General features: G+C 39.5%; 1 long non-coding RNA gene across 1 annotated transcript; it reads right to left on the bottom strand.

Moving 5' to 3' along the window:
• Positions 1 to 1,471: 1,471 nt before the first annotated feature.
• LOC128660837 (uncharacterized) lies at positions 1,472 to 15,678 on the bottom strand. The gene is made up of 2 exons (XR_008402588.1): positions 15,578 to 15,678; positions 1,472 to 1,879 (listed from the first exon to the last, which is right to left on the bottom strand). It is a non-coding gene; the product is annotated as an uncharacterized LOC128660837 (long non-coding RNA).
• Positions 15,679 to 16,334: the final 656 nt, after the last annotated feature.

Here is a 16,334-nt window from a genome sequence, read left to right as displayed (position 1 = left end):
AATATGAGAATATAGTAAAGATCAAACTTGTATTCCTCGGTGGTGGTGACCTATATGATTCCACCAGTATCCTAGAGGTCTTTTGGAAAGTTCTTGGATATCCTGTGGAAAATAAATCACAATAGTGCAGATTGTTTTCAAAATGTATAGTGATACTAAAAATAGGCTTAACAGTTTAAAGTCAACGCATTTCGGCATCTCTACAAAGGCCTTTTTCAATACTCCTTTGTTAATTTCTGTTGTTCACGATTAGAATTTAATTTAGGGATGTGTGTGATGGTACTATTATCAGACTCAACTGTGCTTCCCCAGATCCGATATACTCCCAATATCGGAGGTATGTGCAAAAGAACAAGTGGGGGTGGGGAGCGCTCAAAAGAGAGCTGTGAGTTGGACTATCTATTTGAAAACAATTGTGTATATTTAAAACAATATGTGTGATGTCTTTAAAATGTTTTTTAGAAAAAATATATATATTGATTAGTTACTGTTATTGTAACTTGGTGTCCTTTCTGTTTCTAATTAGAGTTGATCAGCAGGGTGTTCTTTATCGATATCGATAAAGAACACCCTGCTGATCAACTCTAATTAGAAACAGAAAGGACACCAAGTTACAATAACAGTAACTAATCAATATATATATTTTTTCTAAAAAAACCTTTTAAAGACATCACACATATTATTTTAAATATACACAATTGTTTTCAAATAGATAGTCCAACTCACAGCTCTCTTTTGAGCGCTCCCCACCCCCACTTGTTCTTTTACATGATTAGAATTTAACCAGGATTGTTTACTCGAAGACAGATAGGATTAACATTTTCAGTCAGACAAAATTGGTTAAAGTGTGATTGTTACTGTTATACAGTACCATTGTTTTTAATCTACTCTCATTGAACACATGGATCCATGTTTTTTATCTTGTTATTGTTCTATTTGATGTATTTATTCTAATTTATGCATCTTTTGACGTTTTTACATTGTACTTTGGATTATTTGCCATTAAATTCATAACCTTTTAGCCACCTAGCCTTCTTGTATAGGCGCTCTACACACCACCCACGCAATTAGAACTAGAAACATATTCATCTTATCATATAGAGACTTATTCATTTTTTCTTTTGTTACAGATAAGAATAGACAATTTAACCCTTTAAGGACACAGCTTTCAGATTGCTCAATTGTTTTATGACGGAAAAATTCCGTCATATGTCCTTAAGAGGTTAAGGGATGTTAAATAGTAAATATATCTAGACATAGTGATGTATTTAAAGCAGAGATTGGTCATAGAACAATATGCAGGTGTGTTTTTCACAATTATATTAGTTGTTTAAATATTGAAAATATAAGTGTAAACGTTTAGTTTCTATAAAATACTTTAGTTTCTAAAGTTTGAACTAGTTTTCTATTTAGCTCTGTGCAAACAAAGCTGTATAGAAACCCATTTGGATAATCCCATGTTCCACCGAGAGATTTGGACATTGTTTTTTTATTGACTGTTTTATAGCTTTAACTAATTGTCCTCAGCAGGAAGGATAGAAACTTAAAGTGCCAGTAAACATTGCTTTTTTATAACATATATTTACATATTTATATTCAAAATTTCTTTTATAAAGTTTGTATTATAAATTAAACATTTTTTTCTTTTTTATTTCATTACTTTTTCTTTTGTAAAATCAATGTCCATCATGTACTATTGCTCGCCTCCTTCTCTGCTTCTAATTTTATTCTGATCGATGCCGCACTATTGTCAGGCTGCCACGCCCCTTTTTTTCTTCTCAGCGCGGTGCAGATCCATCATAATTCAATGGTGCAACCGATTAATAGAGGTAAGAGGATGAGGTAGGGACTGGAAGCAGCAGATTCAGTGAGGGGGCAGCTATAAGAATAGGCACAAAGAGAAATTCAAAGAGAGACGTGATAAATTGTAAAATTAAAAGGTGTTTAAAATATTAAAAACTAGGAATGTGAAAGATACATTTTTTAATAGATACGTTTTTTGGGTTTTTTCTGTCCCTTTAAGCTAAAACATGGCAGTCCCCATTACTTTATAGAAACTCAGAAGAATTTAGAAAACCAACACATTTCAGAGTTAAATACAGAGAAAGGGGAAAAATAAATAATGAAAGTATATTGCAACATTTTTCTTTCTTTTCTTTTTTACCACACATAATTAAACCTTTTATATTACAGTCTAATAATTTGTAATATCCCTTTACTGTCATGTTCATTACAACTTAGTGTAGAATGAGCACAATGTTATCTATATGACACATATGAACTAGTGTTTTCTGGCAGTAAAAAACTGTCAAAATGCATTGAGATAAGGGGCTTAGAAATCCATTTATGAGATTACCTAGGTTTAGCTTTCAACAAAGAATACCAAGAGAACAAAGCAAATGTGGTGATAAAAGTAAATTGAAAAGTTGTTTAAAATTCAATGCCCTATCGGAATCATGAACGTTTAATTTTGACTTGACTGTCCCTTTAAGTTAGCTGCATAATAATTTTCATGAGACAAACTCTCATACTGGGCTATTGGGAGCTATCTTTTTTTAACTGAAGCATTTCTATAAATTATCACTAAAGTGGTAAATTTCAACACTTGACTCTTTACCAATATGAGCAAACAGTTTATAATAATACTAGTCCTAAAGCCCGTTCACACAGGCCATTTTTTGCAGTACAGTGGTCCCACCCCTGGCGTTCTCTCCCTCCCACTCTCTTTTGCTTTCTCTCTCTCCCCCCTCTCTTTTGCGCTCTCTCCCCCTCGCTCTCTCTCTCCATCTCCCCCTCTCTCTCTCTCTCTCTCGCTCCCCTCTCTCTCTCCCCCCTCTCTCTCTCTCTTTCTCTCTCTCCCCCCTTTCTCTCTCTCTCCCCCCTCTCTCTCTCTCCCCTCTCTCTCTCTCCCCTCTCTCTATCTCACCCCTCTCTCTCTCTCTCTCCCTCTATCTCCCCTCTATCTCTCTCTCTCTCCCCCCCTCTCTCTCTCTCGCCTCTCTCTTTCTCTCTCCCCTCTCTCTGTCTCTCTCTCTCCCCTCTATCTCTCTCCCCTCTATCTCTCTCTCTCTCCTACCTCTCTCTCTCTCTCCCCCCCTCTCTCTCTCTCCCCCGTCTCTCTCTCCCCTCTCTCTCTCTCCCCCTCTCTCCCTCCCCACTCTCCCCCCCCCTCTCTCTCCCCCCCTCTCTTTCTCTCTCCCCCTCTCTCTCTCTCTCCCCCTCTCTCTCTCTCCCCTCTCTCTCTCTCCCCCCTCTCTCTCTCTCCCCTCTCTCTCTCTCTCTCCCCCCTCTATCTCTCTCCCCTCTCTCTCTCTTCTCTCTCTCTTTCTCCCCCCCCCCCCTCTCTCTCTCTCTCCCCCCTCTGTCTCTCCTCTCTCTCTTGCCCCTCTATCTCTCCCCCCTCTCTCTCCCCTCTCTCTCTCTCCCCCCTCTCTCTCCCCTCTCTCTCTCTCTCCCCTCTCTCTGTGTCTCTCCTCTCTCTCTATCTCTCTCCCCTCTCTCTCTCCCCTCCCCCCCCCCCTCTCTCTCTCTCTCCCTCTCTCTCCCTCTCTCTCTCTCCCCCTCTCTCTCTCATTCTCTCTCTCTCTCTCCCTCTCCCCCCTCTCTCTCTGTCTCTCTCCCTCTCCCCCCTCTCTCTTTCCCCTCTCTCTCTCCCCCTTTAACTCCCCCTTCTTTCTCCCCCTCTCTCTCCCCCCCCCTCTCTCTCCCCACATCTCCCCCCTCTCTCCACATCTCCCCCCTCTCCCCACATCTCTCCCCATCTCCCCCCTCTCTCCACATCTCCCCACATCTCCCCCCTCTCCCCACATCTCTCCCCATCTCCCCCCTCTCTCCACATCTCCCCACATCTCTCCCCTTTCTCCACATCTCCCCCCCTCTCTCCACATCTCCCCCCTCTCTCCACATCTCCCCCCTCTCTCCACATCTCCCCACATCTCCCCCTCCCTCACTCCACATCTCCCCCCTCTCTCCACATCTCCCCCCTCACTCCACATCTCCCCCCTCACTCCACATCTCCCACATCTCCCCACATCTCTCCACATCTCCCCCCTCACTCCACATCTCCCCCCTCACTCCACATCTCCCCCCCTACTCCACATCTCCCCCCCTCTCCCCACATCCCTCCACCCTCTCTTGAGCTGTTTGAGCTCTCTTCACGGGCCTTCACGCTAGGCTCCGCCCCCTTCACGGGCCTTCGCGTTAGGCCCCGCCCCCTTCACGCTCGGCCACGCCCACTTTTGCTTGGCGCAGTCGGCAGAACAGGTAGGGACTTAGGCCAGTGTGTTTGTCCGCGTGCTGTCTCTACTGCGCATGACAGCTTCGGACAAACACACTTGGCCTTTTATAGTATAGGATGAATTTCCCTCTATAATGTACATCCCTTGAATTTCAGCAAACATTAAACCTTAAAGGGACAGTATACTGTAAAATTGTTTTTATATGAATGTATTTTCAATGACTTGTTATACCAGCTGCAGAGTATAAAATGTATGAGAAATTGCATTTTTCGGTTTATTTGTGTATATGAAGTAGCTGGTTTTGTGCTTTTAAACCACAGCCTATTACAATGGGTTGAGGTTCAGGTAATATCAGATCTCATTATGTTATCACTTTGTGTACACACACTTGCTTCCTTAACGTATATTTGTCTAGAAAACCAAAGCTCAATACTTAGAGAGAACAATGGAAAATTATCATTTTATTTCTTAACCCCTTAACGACTGACGACGTATGCCATACGTCCTCAAAAAAAAAGCACTTAACGACCGAGGACGTATGGCATACGTCGTCGGTTTAACAGAGCACTGGAAGCGATCGAAATCGCTTCCAGCTGCTCTAACAGTATTGCAGGCTTGCCTTGATGTCTAGGCATCCTGCAATACTGTTCCCGAGTGCCGGGACCGGATTGATCACTCCCCCACGAGTGATCACTTCCGGTTTCGCTCCACGTGGAGCCCGGCAGTGTTTCAGAGCATCGGAAGCGATCGGACACGCTTCCGATGCTCTGCTTGTTTGCTAAGTGCCTCGGTGGGTCGAGGCACTTAGTTGTAAAATAAAAGTAAAAAAAACAAAAAAACTATTAAAATAAAAAAAAGCCCTAAATAGCCCCCCCCCTCCCCCTTCACTAGGCATCCAAGATGGCGATGCCCAGTGCATCATGGGGCCTCTGGGGGTGTCCCTAGCCTGCATCATCATAGGGGCAAGCTAGGGTCACCCAATCTGAGCCTCCCACCCTAAAAAAAATAATAATAATAAAATACCCCATTTGTCTGATCATGTCAATATTTGTAAATATTGACTATGATCAGTGTGGATCTCCCTCCCTCTCCTCACTTGCCATTTTGTTGGAGAGAGAGAGACCTGTATTTAGCAGAGAGAGAGATTTATTTCTTTTATTTGTTAAAAAATATAGAACCAAAGGCTCTTTTCAGAGCCATTAACCCCTAGCTTGCCAGTGATCACTATATATCACTGGCAGTAACATAGGTGCACTTTTTTTTTTGTTGCATTTTGCTGTCTGTGCATTTTTTTAGGGGTTAATTTTGTTGTTGTAATTTTTTAAAAACCCAAAGGCTCTTTTCAGAAACATTTAGTTAATTTAATTTAATTTTCAGAGCCATTAACCCCTAGCTTGCCAGTGATCACTATATATCACTGGCAGTAGCATAGGTGCACTTTTTTTTGCTGCATTTTGCTGTCTGTGCATTTTTTTAGGGGTTAATTTTGTTGTTGTAATTTTTTAAAAACCCAAAGGCTCTTTTCAGAAACATTTAGTTAATTTAATTTAATTTTCAGAGCCATTAACCCCTAGCTTGCCAGTGATCGCTATAAATCACTGGCAGTTGCATAGCTGTACTTTTTTGCTGTCTGTGCATTTTTTTAGGGGTTAATTTTGTTGTTGTAATTTTTTAAAAACCCAAAGGCTCTTTTCAGAAACATTTAGTTAATTTAATTTAATTTTCAGAGCCATTAACCCCTAGCTTGCCAGTGATCGCTATAAATCACTGGCAGTTGCATAGCTGTACTTTTTTGCTGTCTGTGCATTTTTTTAGGGGTTAATTTTGTTGTTGTAATTTTTTAAAAACCCAAAGGCTCTTTTCAGAAACATTTAGTTAATTTAATTTAATTTTCAGAGCCATTAACCCCTAGCTTGCCAGTGATCGCTATAAATCACTGGCAGTAGCATAGCTGTACTTTTTTCTAGTTAATTTAGTTAATTAATTTAGTTAATTTAATTTAATTTTCAGAGCCATTAACCCCTAGCTTGCCAGTGATCGCTATAAATCACTGGCAGTTGCATAGCTGTACTTTTTTGCTGTCTGTGCATTTTTTTAGGGGTTAATTTTGTTGTTGTAATTTTTTAAAAACCCAAAGGCTCTTTTCAGAAACATTTAGTTAATTTAATTTAATTTTCAGAGCCATTAACCCCTAGCTTGCCAGTGATCGCTATAAATCACTGGCAGTAGCATAGCTGTACTTTTTTGCTAGTTAATTTAGTTAATTAATTTAGTTAATTTAATTTTTTTTAGTAATTGTTTTCTGTGACAGATACAAAAATGTCACAGAAAAGATATAGTGCTGAGGAGGCGTATGCCATCCTTGCGTCAGAGTCAGATGCCTCTATTTCTGACTCAGACCCCAATTTTGACCCTGCCATGTGCTCAGATACATCACTAGATGCAGTCTCAACTGATTGTGATGTATCTGTGGCTGCTAGCCCCCCTGCCAGCCCCCCTGCTAGCCCCCCTGCCAGAAGGAGGCGTGTTGCTGCCATTGCTGCTGAAGAGTGGGTAACGCCTCATCTCCAGAGGCCAGATATCCCACCCTTCACAGCAAATGCTGGCATAAATATAGATGTGGCAGGTTTTAGCCCCCAGCAGTTTCTGGAAGTGTTTCTGGGCGATGATATATTGGGGAACATTGTCGCCCAAACTAATTTATATGCCCATCAGTTCCGTGCTGCAAAGCCTGGAACATATTTGGCAAAGCAGCAATGGGCCCCCCATCAATGTGCCAGAATTCAAAAAATTCTGGGCATTGACTATGCTGATGGGCATCATAAAGAAACCCTCCATTCGCTCCTACTGGAGTACTAGCCCCATCTGCTCTACCCCCATTTTCTCCCAGACTATGTCGAGGAAGAGGTATGAAATGATTCTGCATTTCATGCACTTCAGCGACAACAGCCTGTGCCCCCCTAGGGAGCATCCCCAATTTGACAGGCTGTATAAAATCCGCCCCCTGATAACCCACTTTTCTGCCAGGTTTGCAGAGGCTTATACACCTGGAAGGAATATATGCGTTGATGAATCCCTAATGAAGTATAAGGGAAGGCTGGGATTCAAGCAGTATATTCCTTCCAAACGCTCCAGGTATGGGGTAAAGGTGTATAAGCTCTGTGAGAGCGAGACTGGGTATACTCAGGCCTTCCGGGTGTATGAGGGAAAGGATAGCCACCTTGACCCTCCAGGTTGCCCAGAACATATGGGAACCACTGGCAAGATTGTCTGGGACCTGATATTACCCCTAATGAACAAAGGGTATCACTTGTACTTAGACAATTTTTATACAAGTGTCCTTTTGTTCAAGCTACTGTATTGCTTTGATACAGTAGCTTGCGGTACAATTAAAAAGAACCGCGCAGGTTTCCCAGGACAGCTTGTACGCACCCCGCTACGAAGGGGGGAGACCTCAGCTCTGCGCCAAGAGGAGCTGTTGGCACTGAAGTACAGAGACAAGAAGGATGTATACCTTCTTACCACCATCCACACAGAGAGGACGGTGGCGGTTTCTGTACGTGGCAGAGCTGAGATCATAAGGAAGCCAGTGTGCATCAAGTCTTATAACCGGCATATGGGTGGGGTTGATCTGGCTGATCAGCTGCTGCAGCCCTACCTAATTATGCGGAAGACAAGGGCCTGGTACAAAAAGGTTGCAATTTACCTAATGCAGATTGCAACCCACAACGCTTTTTTGTTGTTCAAAAAAGCAAACCCCAGAGTTAAAAAGACTTTTTTACAGTTTCAGCTCCAGATTATTACGGGGATTTTGTACCATGATGCACCTGCTCCCCGGGCGGTGATGGGAGAGAGCAGAGTTGGGGCTACCCATTTTATTTTTAAAATCCCCCCTACTGCCACAAAGCAGAAACCACAAAAAAAATGCAGAGTCTGTACCAAGAGGGGGAAGAGAAGGGACACCATATATTACTGTCCTGATTGCCCTGGACAGCCTGCACTCTGCATTGGGGACTGCTTCAAGCGGTACCATACAATGGTCAATTTTTAAAAAAATAAATACATTTGCTGTTACATATATATATTTTTTTTTTTGGTTATGTTTACAGTTAGATGTTTTTTTGTTTTTTTTTACTTTTACTGTGCCAGATTTTTACATTTCACTACTCTATTTTTTTCTAAAATTGGGCCTGTTTTTTTTTAACCAAAACCCCTGTCAAACCTATGCATGGGGGACATAGGTGTTCTCAGGGTGCCTTGCAGAAAACAACCTGAAGTATGTTTTTGTAATAACTTACAACAGTCTCTCCTAAATTATAGTCAAAAAGCAATGTGTCTGTAAAAATGAAAATTGAAAAATTACCACCATACACTTTCTCCAATTTTTTGGGCTAAAACGGTTGCTTCAAAGGCATCAAAGCACACCATATACAATACCTTGGGGTGTCAACATTTAAAAAATATACACTTTGAATGCAATAAATAAAAGTGGGGTATGCGATAGGCCCCAAACTAAAGATAGGCCTATCAGAAGAAATACTCTCATTTTTAATAACTAAAATCACAAGTCATAAAATTGTAACATAACCTTCCCAAAATCCTGGCAAACCTATGCATGGGGGGCATAGGTGTACTCAGGGTGCCTTGCAGAAAACAACCTGAAGTATTCTTTTGCAATAACTTACAACAATCTCTCCTAAATCATAGTCAAAAAGCAATGTGTCTGTAAAAATGAAAATTGAAAAATTACCACCATATACTTTCTCCAATTTTTTGGGCTAAAACGGTTGCTTCAAAGGCATCAAAGCACACCATATACAATACCTTGGGGTGTCAACATTTAAAAAATATACACTTTGAATGCAATAAATAAAAGTGGGGTATGTGATAGGCCCCAAACTAAAGATAGGCCTATCAGAAGAAATACTCTCATTTTTAATAACTAAAATCATGTAACATAACCTTCCCAAAATCCTGGCAAACCTATGCATGGGGGGCATAGGTGTACTCAGGGTGCCTTGCAGAAAACAACCTGAAGTATTCTTTTGCAATAACTTACAACAGTCTCTCCTAAATCATAGTAAAAAAGCAATGTGTCTGTAACAATGAAAATTGAAAAATTACCACCATATACTTTCTCCAATTTTTTGGGCTAAAACAGTTGCATCAAAGTCATCAAACCACTCCATGTATAATACCTTGGGGGGTCAACTTTTTAAATATAATCACATTTATGGAAAACAAATAAATTGGGGTATGTTAAAAGACCCCCAAAAAAGACGATAGGCAAAGAAAATATGTTAAATGTGAAAAAAAATCACAAACACATGTCAGACATTTGGCATTGCACCGCCCAAACAAGCCACCAAACCTATGCATAGGTGGTATCACTGAACTCAGGAGATGTTGGTGACCACATATTGGTGTCTTCTTTGGTAGTAACACATAACAGGAGCTGTGAATCCATGTCTAAAGTACAATGTATGTGAAAAATAACACAAAGAAATGAATGCCCAATAGTTTGACAAAGACTAGTGGTTGAATTAGTGTATGGAAAGTGTTAAAACACCTGCATTTGAAATACCCTAGGATGTCTACTTTTCAAAAATATATGGTTTTATGGGGGTAAATTACAGTGGCCGGCTTCAGAAATGTCTTAAATAGAACATGGGTGCATGGGATGTGAAAATGGGAAGTGTAAAAAATGGAATGCGCTTCCTAAAAATAAGGCCTTCTAGCCCCCAGAGAACCCAACACACCTATACATGGGTGTTATCACTGTACTCAGGAGATGTTGTTGAACACATATTGAGGTGTTTTTTGGCAGTAACACATAACAGGAACTGAGAATCCATGCCTAAAGTACAATGTGTGTGAAAAATAACACAAAAAAATGACTACCCAAAAGTTTGACAAAGACTGGTGGTTAAATAAGTTCATGGAAAGTGTGAAAATACCAGCATTTCAAATACCCTAGGGGGTCTACTTCTCAAAAATATATGGTTTTATGGGGGTAAATTTCATTGACCGGCTTCAGAAATGTCCCAAATAGGACATGGGTGCATGATGACCGATGTGAAAATTCCAAGTTGAAAAACTGGAATGCGCTTCCTAAAAATAAGGCCTTCTAGCCCCCAGAGAACCCAACACACCTATACATGGGTGGTATCACTGTACTCAGGAGATGTTGTTGAACACATATTGAGGTGTTTTTTGGCAGTAACACATAACAGGAACTGAGAATCCATGCCTAAAGTACAATGTGTGTGAAAAATAACACAAAAAAATGACTACCCAAATGTTTGACAAAGACTGGTGGTTAAATAAGTTCATGGAAAGTGTGAAAATACCAGCATTTCAAATACCCTAGGGGGTCTACTTCTCAAAAATATATGGTTTTATGCGGGTAAATTTCATTGACCGGCTTCAGAAATGTCCCAAATAGGACATGGGTGCATGATGACCGATGTGAAAATTCCAAGTTGAAAAACTGGAATGCGCTTCCTAAAAATAAGGCCTTCTAGCCCCCAGAGAACCCAACACACCTATACATGGGTGGTATCACTGTACTCAGGAGATGTTGTTGAACACATATTGAGGTGTTTTTTGGCAGTAACACATAACAGGAACTGAGAATCCATGCCTAAAGTACAATGTGTGTGAAAAATAACACAAAAAAATGACTACCCAAAAGTTTGACAAAGACTGGTGGTTAAATAAGTTCATGGAAAGTGTGAAAATACCAGCATTTCAAATACCCTAGGGGGTCTACTTCTCAAAAATATATGGTTTTATGGGGGTAAATTTCATTGACCGGCTTCAGAAATGTCCCAAATAGGACATGGGTGCATGATGACCGATGTGAAAATTCCAAGTTGAAAAACTGGAATGCGCTTCCTAAAAATAAGGCCTTCTAGCCCCCAGAGAACCCAACACACCTATACATGGGTGGTATCACTGTACTCAGGAGATGTTGTTGAACACATATTGAGGTGTTTTTTGGCAGTAACACATAACAGGAACTGAGAATCCATGCCTAAAGTACAATGTGTGTGAAAAATAACACAAAAAAATGACTACCCAAAAGTTTGACAAAGACTGGTGGTTAAATAAGTTTATGGAAAGTGTGAAAATACCAGCATTTCAAATACCCTAGGGGGTCTACTTCTCAAAAATATATGGTTTTATGGGGGTAAATTTCATTGACCGGCTTCAGAAATGTCCCAAATAGGACATGGGTGCATGATGACCGATGTGAAAATTCCAAGTTGAAAAACTGGAATGCGCTTCCTAAAAATAAGGCCTTCTAGCCCCCAGAGAACCCAACACACCTATACATGGGTGGTATCACTCTACTCAGGAGATATTGTTGAAGACATATTGAGGTGTTTTTTGGCAGTAACACATAACAGGAACTGAGAATCCATGCCTAAAGTACAATGTGTGTGAAAAATAACACAAAAAATGACTACCCAAAAGTTTGACAAAGACTGGTGGTTAAATAAGTTCATGGAAAGTGTGAAAATACCAGCATTTCAAATACCCTAGGGGGTCTACTTCTCAAAAATATATGGTTTTATGGGGGTAAATTTCATTGACCGGCTTCAGAAATGTCCCAAATAGGGCATGGGTGCATGATGACCGATGTGAAAATTCCAAGTTGAAAAACTGGAATGCGCTTCCTAAAAATAAGGCCTTCTAGCCCCCAGAGAACCCAACACACCTATACATGGGTGGTATCACTGTACTCAGGAGATGTTGTTGAACACATATTGAGGTGTTTTTTGGCAGTAACACATAACAGGAACTGAGAATCCATGCCTAAAGTACAATGTGTGTGAAAAATAACACAAAAAAATGACTACCCAAAAGTTTGACAAAGACTGGTGGTTAAATAAGTTCATGGAAAGTGTGAAAATACCAGCATTTCAAATACCCTAGGGGGTCTACTTCTCAAAAATATATTGTTTTATGGGGGTAAATTTCATTGACCGGCTTCAGAAATGTCCCAAATAGGACATGGGTGCATGATGACCGATGTGAAAATTCCAAGTTGAAAAACTGGAATGCGCTCCCTAAAAATAAGAGCTTTTAGCCCCCCGAGAACCCGACACACCTATACATGGGTGGTATCACTGTACCCAGGAGATGCTGCTGAAGACATATGAGGGTGTTATTTGGCAGTAACCCTTAATATTATCAGTAAATGTATTCTTAAATTGCTATTTTGTCAAAAAATCTAATTATTTTTTTTTCCCCCCCAAACTTTGGCATAGATTGGTGGTAAAATGGTTGCATGAAAAAAGTCAAAATACCCCAAGTTTAATACCTTAGGTTGTCTTCTTTTAAAAAATATATACATTTGAAGGGTTATTCAGGGATTCATGACAGATATTGGTGTTACAATGTAACTATCGCCAATTTTGAAAAAACATGGTTTTGAAATAGCAAAGTGCTACTTGTACTTATTGCCCTATAACTTGCAAAAAAAGCAAAGAACATGTAAACATTGGGTATTTATAAACTCAGGACAAAATTTAGAAACTGTTTAGCATTTTATGGTGGTTGTAGATGTGTAAGAGATTTTGGGGCTCAAAGTTAGAAAAAGTGCATTTTTTTTTCATTTTTTCCTCATATTTTATATATTTTTTTATAGTAAATTATAAGATATGATGAAAATAATCATATCTTTAGAAAGTCCATTTAATGGCGAGAAAAACAGTATATAATATGTGTGGGTACAGTAAATGAGTAAGAGGAAAATTACAGTTAAACACAAACATCGCAGAAATGCAAAAATAGCCTTGGTCCCAGATGGTCAACAAATTGAAAAGTGGTCTGGTCACTAAGGGGTTAACTATCATGCCCCCCACTGACAGTGTAATCTCTTCTGCTGACTGTGTTTACTTAGGCTATTCAATAGAATATACTCCAGTATAGAAACTTTCAGTATAGGCTGGGAAACCACAAGCTAAATCAGCTATTTCAAATGCCAAATTAGGGGTAAAGAAGCTACTTCAAAAAAATTTAAAACACCCCAGCAGGTAAAATGAATCATTGGGAACAATTTAAAGGGGAGAAAATGTTTGGGTGAACTGTCCCTTTAATAGTAGGGAAATATACTGAGCCCATTTTACACACGGTAATCATAAGTCTGTAAATATAAAATCCCATATAAAAGTGAAATGTATTCAATCGAAGTATACATACATAAACCTGTACATAACATATACATACAATACACTGCGATAAATGCCAGTATGCCGACAGACTTTTACTATACACACCAGTCACTCCAATCACAATATTATGCCAAAGATTTTAAATAGACAGTAAGCACATTCTGATTTTAATATAAAATCTTTAATTGTGCATAGTGAAACAACTTTGGAATATACTTTGTTTATTTTGCCCTCTTTTCATGCAATTTAGCTTTTAAAAAGTTTGGCTTTTCTAATTCTCAGAACTGAAAAAGCACACAATTTGGAATTGTTAAGGCTACCCTTGCTACATTTATTTATCTAATTAGCTTTAACAGATAAGAACTGTAACTGTACTTTATACTAACAATACGACTGTGGGTAGCTTTGCCAGCTGTGGACTCAAATCCAGATTGGCTCCTTCAGAGGCGTAACTAGAAACCACAGGGCCCAGGTGCAAGAATTTACCCCCCAAAAAAATGTGAATTTGATACATATCTTTTTTTTTTGTAACATTTAACACAGAAAGAAAATGTGAATCCGAGTACATGTCTGCAAAAGGGGGTACCCTGTGCCCACAGTCTGTAAGATGGTCTGACCCCCTATTACTGTAAATAGTGGAACTGATTAACCCACCAGTGCTGTATATAGTGAGTTAGTGACACAGTCTGTAATCGGCCGGTCAGATGGCTGGCATGACCCTACCCACCCCAGTACTTTATATAGTGACCACAGTAGTCTGTGACATGGTCCAGCCCCCCCCCCGTACTGTATATAGTGGTACTAGTAGTAGTAGTAACAAGGTCTGTAATCTGCTGGTTCCACAAACATACACACACACACGTACATGCATAAATACACACATAGTCACATACATACATACACACACACATAAACACCAATGGGTAAAACAGAAACACTAACCTCTGTAGTCAGAGACACTAGTGAAGCATCATGTCACACTCACATGATATCAGTGCAGGGAGCAGCATGTCAACATTTTTTATTGAAAAAATATCTTTTTTTTTTTTTCTGAAGCTGCCCCCCCCTCTGCACCCCCAGCAGTTCCACCCCTGGGCTTCTTCAAATAAGGCAAGTGTTGAGTGGGGTTTGGCTATTGAAAAATTTCCCTTTAAGTACAGTAAACATTCAAAGAGCAAACTTAGATTACTACTAACATGTACTGTGTCTATATGATATGTGCACAAATATTAGATTTTTTACTATTCTGAACCAGAGGTTCATCACATTTGCACTACACTACATGTATGCAAAATCATCCTTAAATGGCCTAAATCCATTTCCCATCATCAGGAAATCTAAATCTAGCACGGTGATGCTGGGAGAGTATATATGCTGGGCAGGTATTGGAGCAAGAAGGCTGAGGGTGGGAATGTATGTTTCAGGCCTATTAGTGGAGACAACGAAGAAGACAAAGTTTCCAACTAGTGACAATCCCACAAAATGCAGGACAGTTGGGAGCTCTGCAAAAGTAAAATCTGAAATACACAATAGTGCAAATTCAAATAGATACTATTTCCCAGTATACATTGCAATAATGCTTCCAATAACTTATCACAGGCTTTGTAATAACTGTGCATGCAACCTATTGAGCATACTGCAGTAGCTCACTTGTAGGTGCATTCTTGTCTTGCATATAATAGGCGGCAGGGTTATGCAACTGCCACATGTAGCAACCATGAAATAGGAATGCACATGACCTATCACTGTAGGCTCATAATCTACAATATGTCTTACTAGAAGTATTTTTCCAAACATGTCAAAACTGCAAAAATGTTTTTTATTATTATGCATTTCCGATTTTATTTTATTTGTCCCTTTAAATTGCACACATATTCAAGTAACACACTACACACAAAAAAACTCCATCCACTGAAGCCCAACCACCCCAGATCCATACATGGTTTGTGGTAAGGATTTATTTTGCATGGTATGAACTATAATTCATTCCTGATTTTAAAGATATTTCAAATGTAACTACATCTGATAACTGACTAAACAATTTAACACAAATAGTTCAGATTATTATGACAATAATTTATTTTCCCACTTGATTAGTATCCTTTTTTTCCCTGTAAAAAACAAATCATGCACTAAATCTAAAGATGAAGTCAGTACCTGTTTGTTATGGTGGCATTCAGCATCTCCAGCGTGTTGGCAGTCAGACTTGGGACATCTGAAGGGATAGACAAAACAATGCCAATGTCACAGAAGGTTTCCTTTTTCCTTTTCTTATTGTGCGCACTGTTTATCCTTGCAATCAGTGGATTTCAACAGAAATTACTCATGCCTTAAGAACAATAGAAAAACTAGCTTCATGCTATTAATAGATGTAGTAGGTGTCAGTATGTCACTGCAATGTTTTTTTTGCTTCCCTTCGCAAGACAACATGATTGCTTGGCAAAAACATTAGATAAACTTTGAATTAAATTATTTACAACTTGATATTTGTTTGAAAGAAAAAAAAAAAAACTGATGAATTGTATGTTGTAGTACTGTTTATTAGTACATGCAAAATATGCACAAGTCCTTACCAAATATCAATACCCAAAATATGTCATAATAATTTCAGTGAATATCAGTTTTCTTAAAAAGGTTACACAACTGCTAAAATAAAGTGCTGTAATATGTTAGAGCACTTAACGATTGATTCATTAATTGGACTTTTGTTTGCATATAGCTATGTGTTTAACCCCAACAAATTAACACCTAGATTACAAGTTTTGCGCTATAGAGGGTAGTTAACGAACGTAACAAAAGTAACCCAAAAGTAACGTAACCCTCCATAGCGTTTTTGAAAAGCCGGCTTGTGAGTGCGATATGGTTGCGTTGAGCTCCATACCGCACAAAATAAAAGCGCTGTTTTGGCATGCTT

This window comes from Bombina bombina, chromosome 5 (genome assembly GCF_027579735.1).
Source record: "Bombina bombina isolate aBomBom1 chromosome 5, aBomBom1.pri, whole genome shotgun sequence".
Lineage (NCBI taxonomy): Eukaryota > Metazoa > Chordata > Amphibia > Anura > Bombinatoridae > Bombina > Bombina bombina.
The sequence above is the reverse complement of the archived record's forward strand: the minus strand, read 5'-3'. Positions and strand labels throughout refer to the sequence as shown.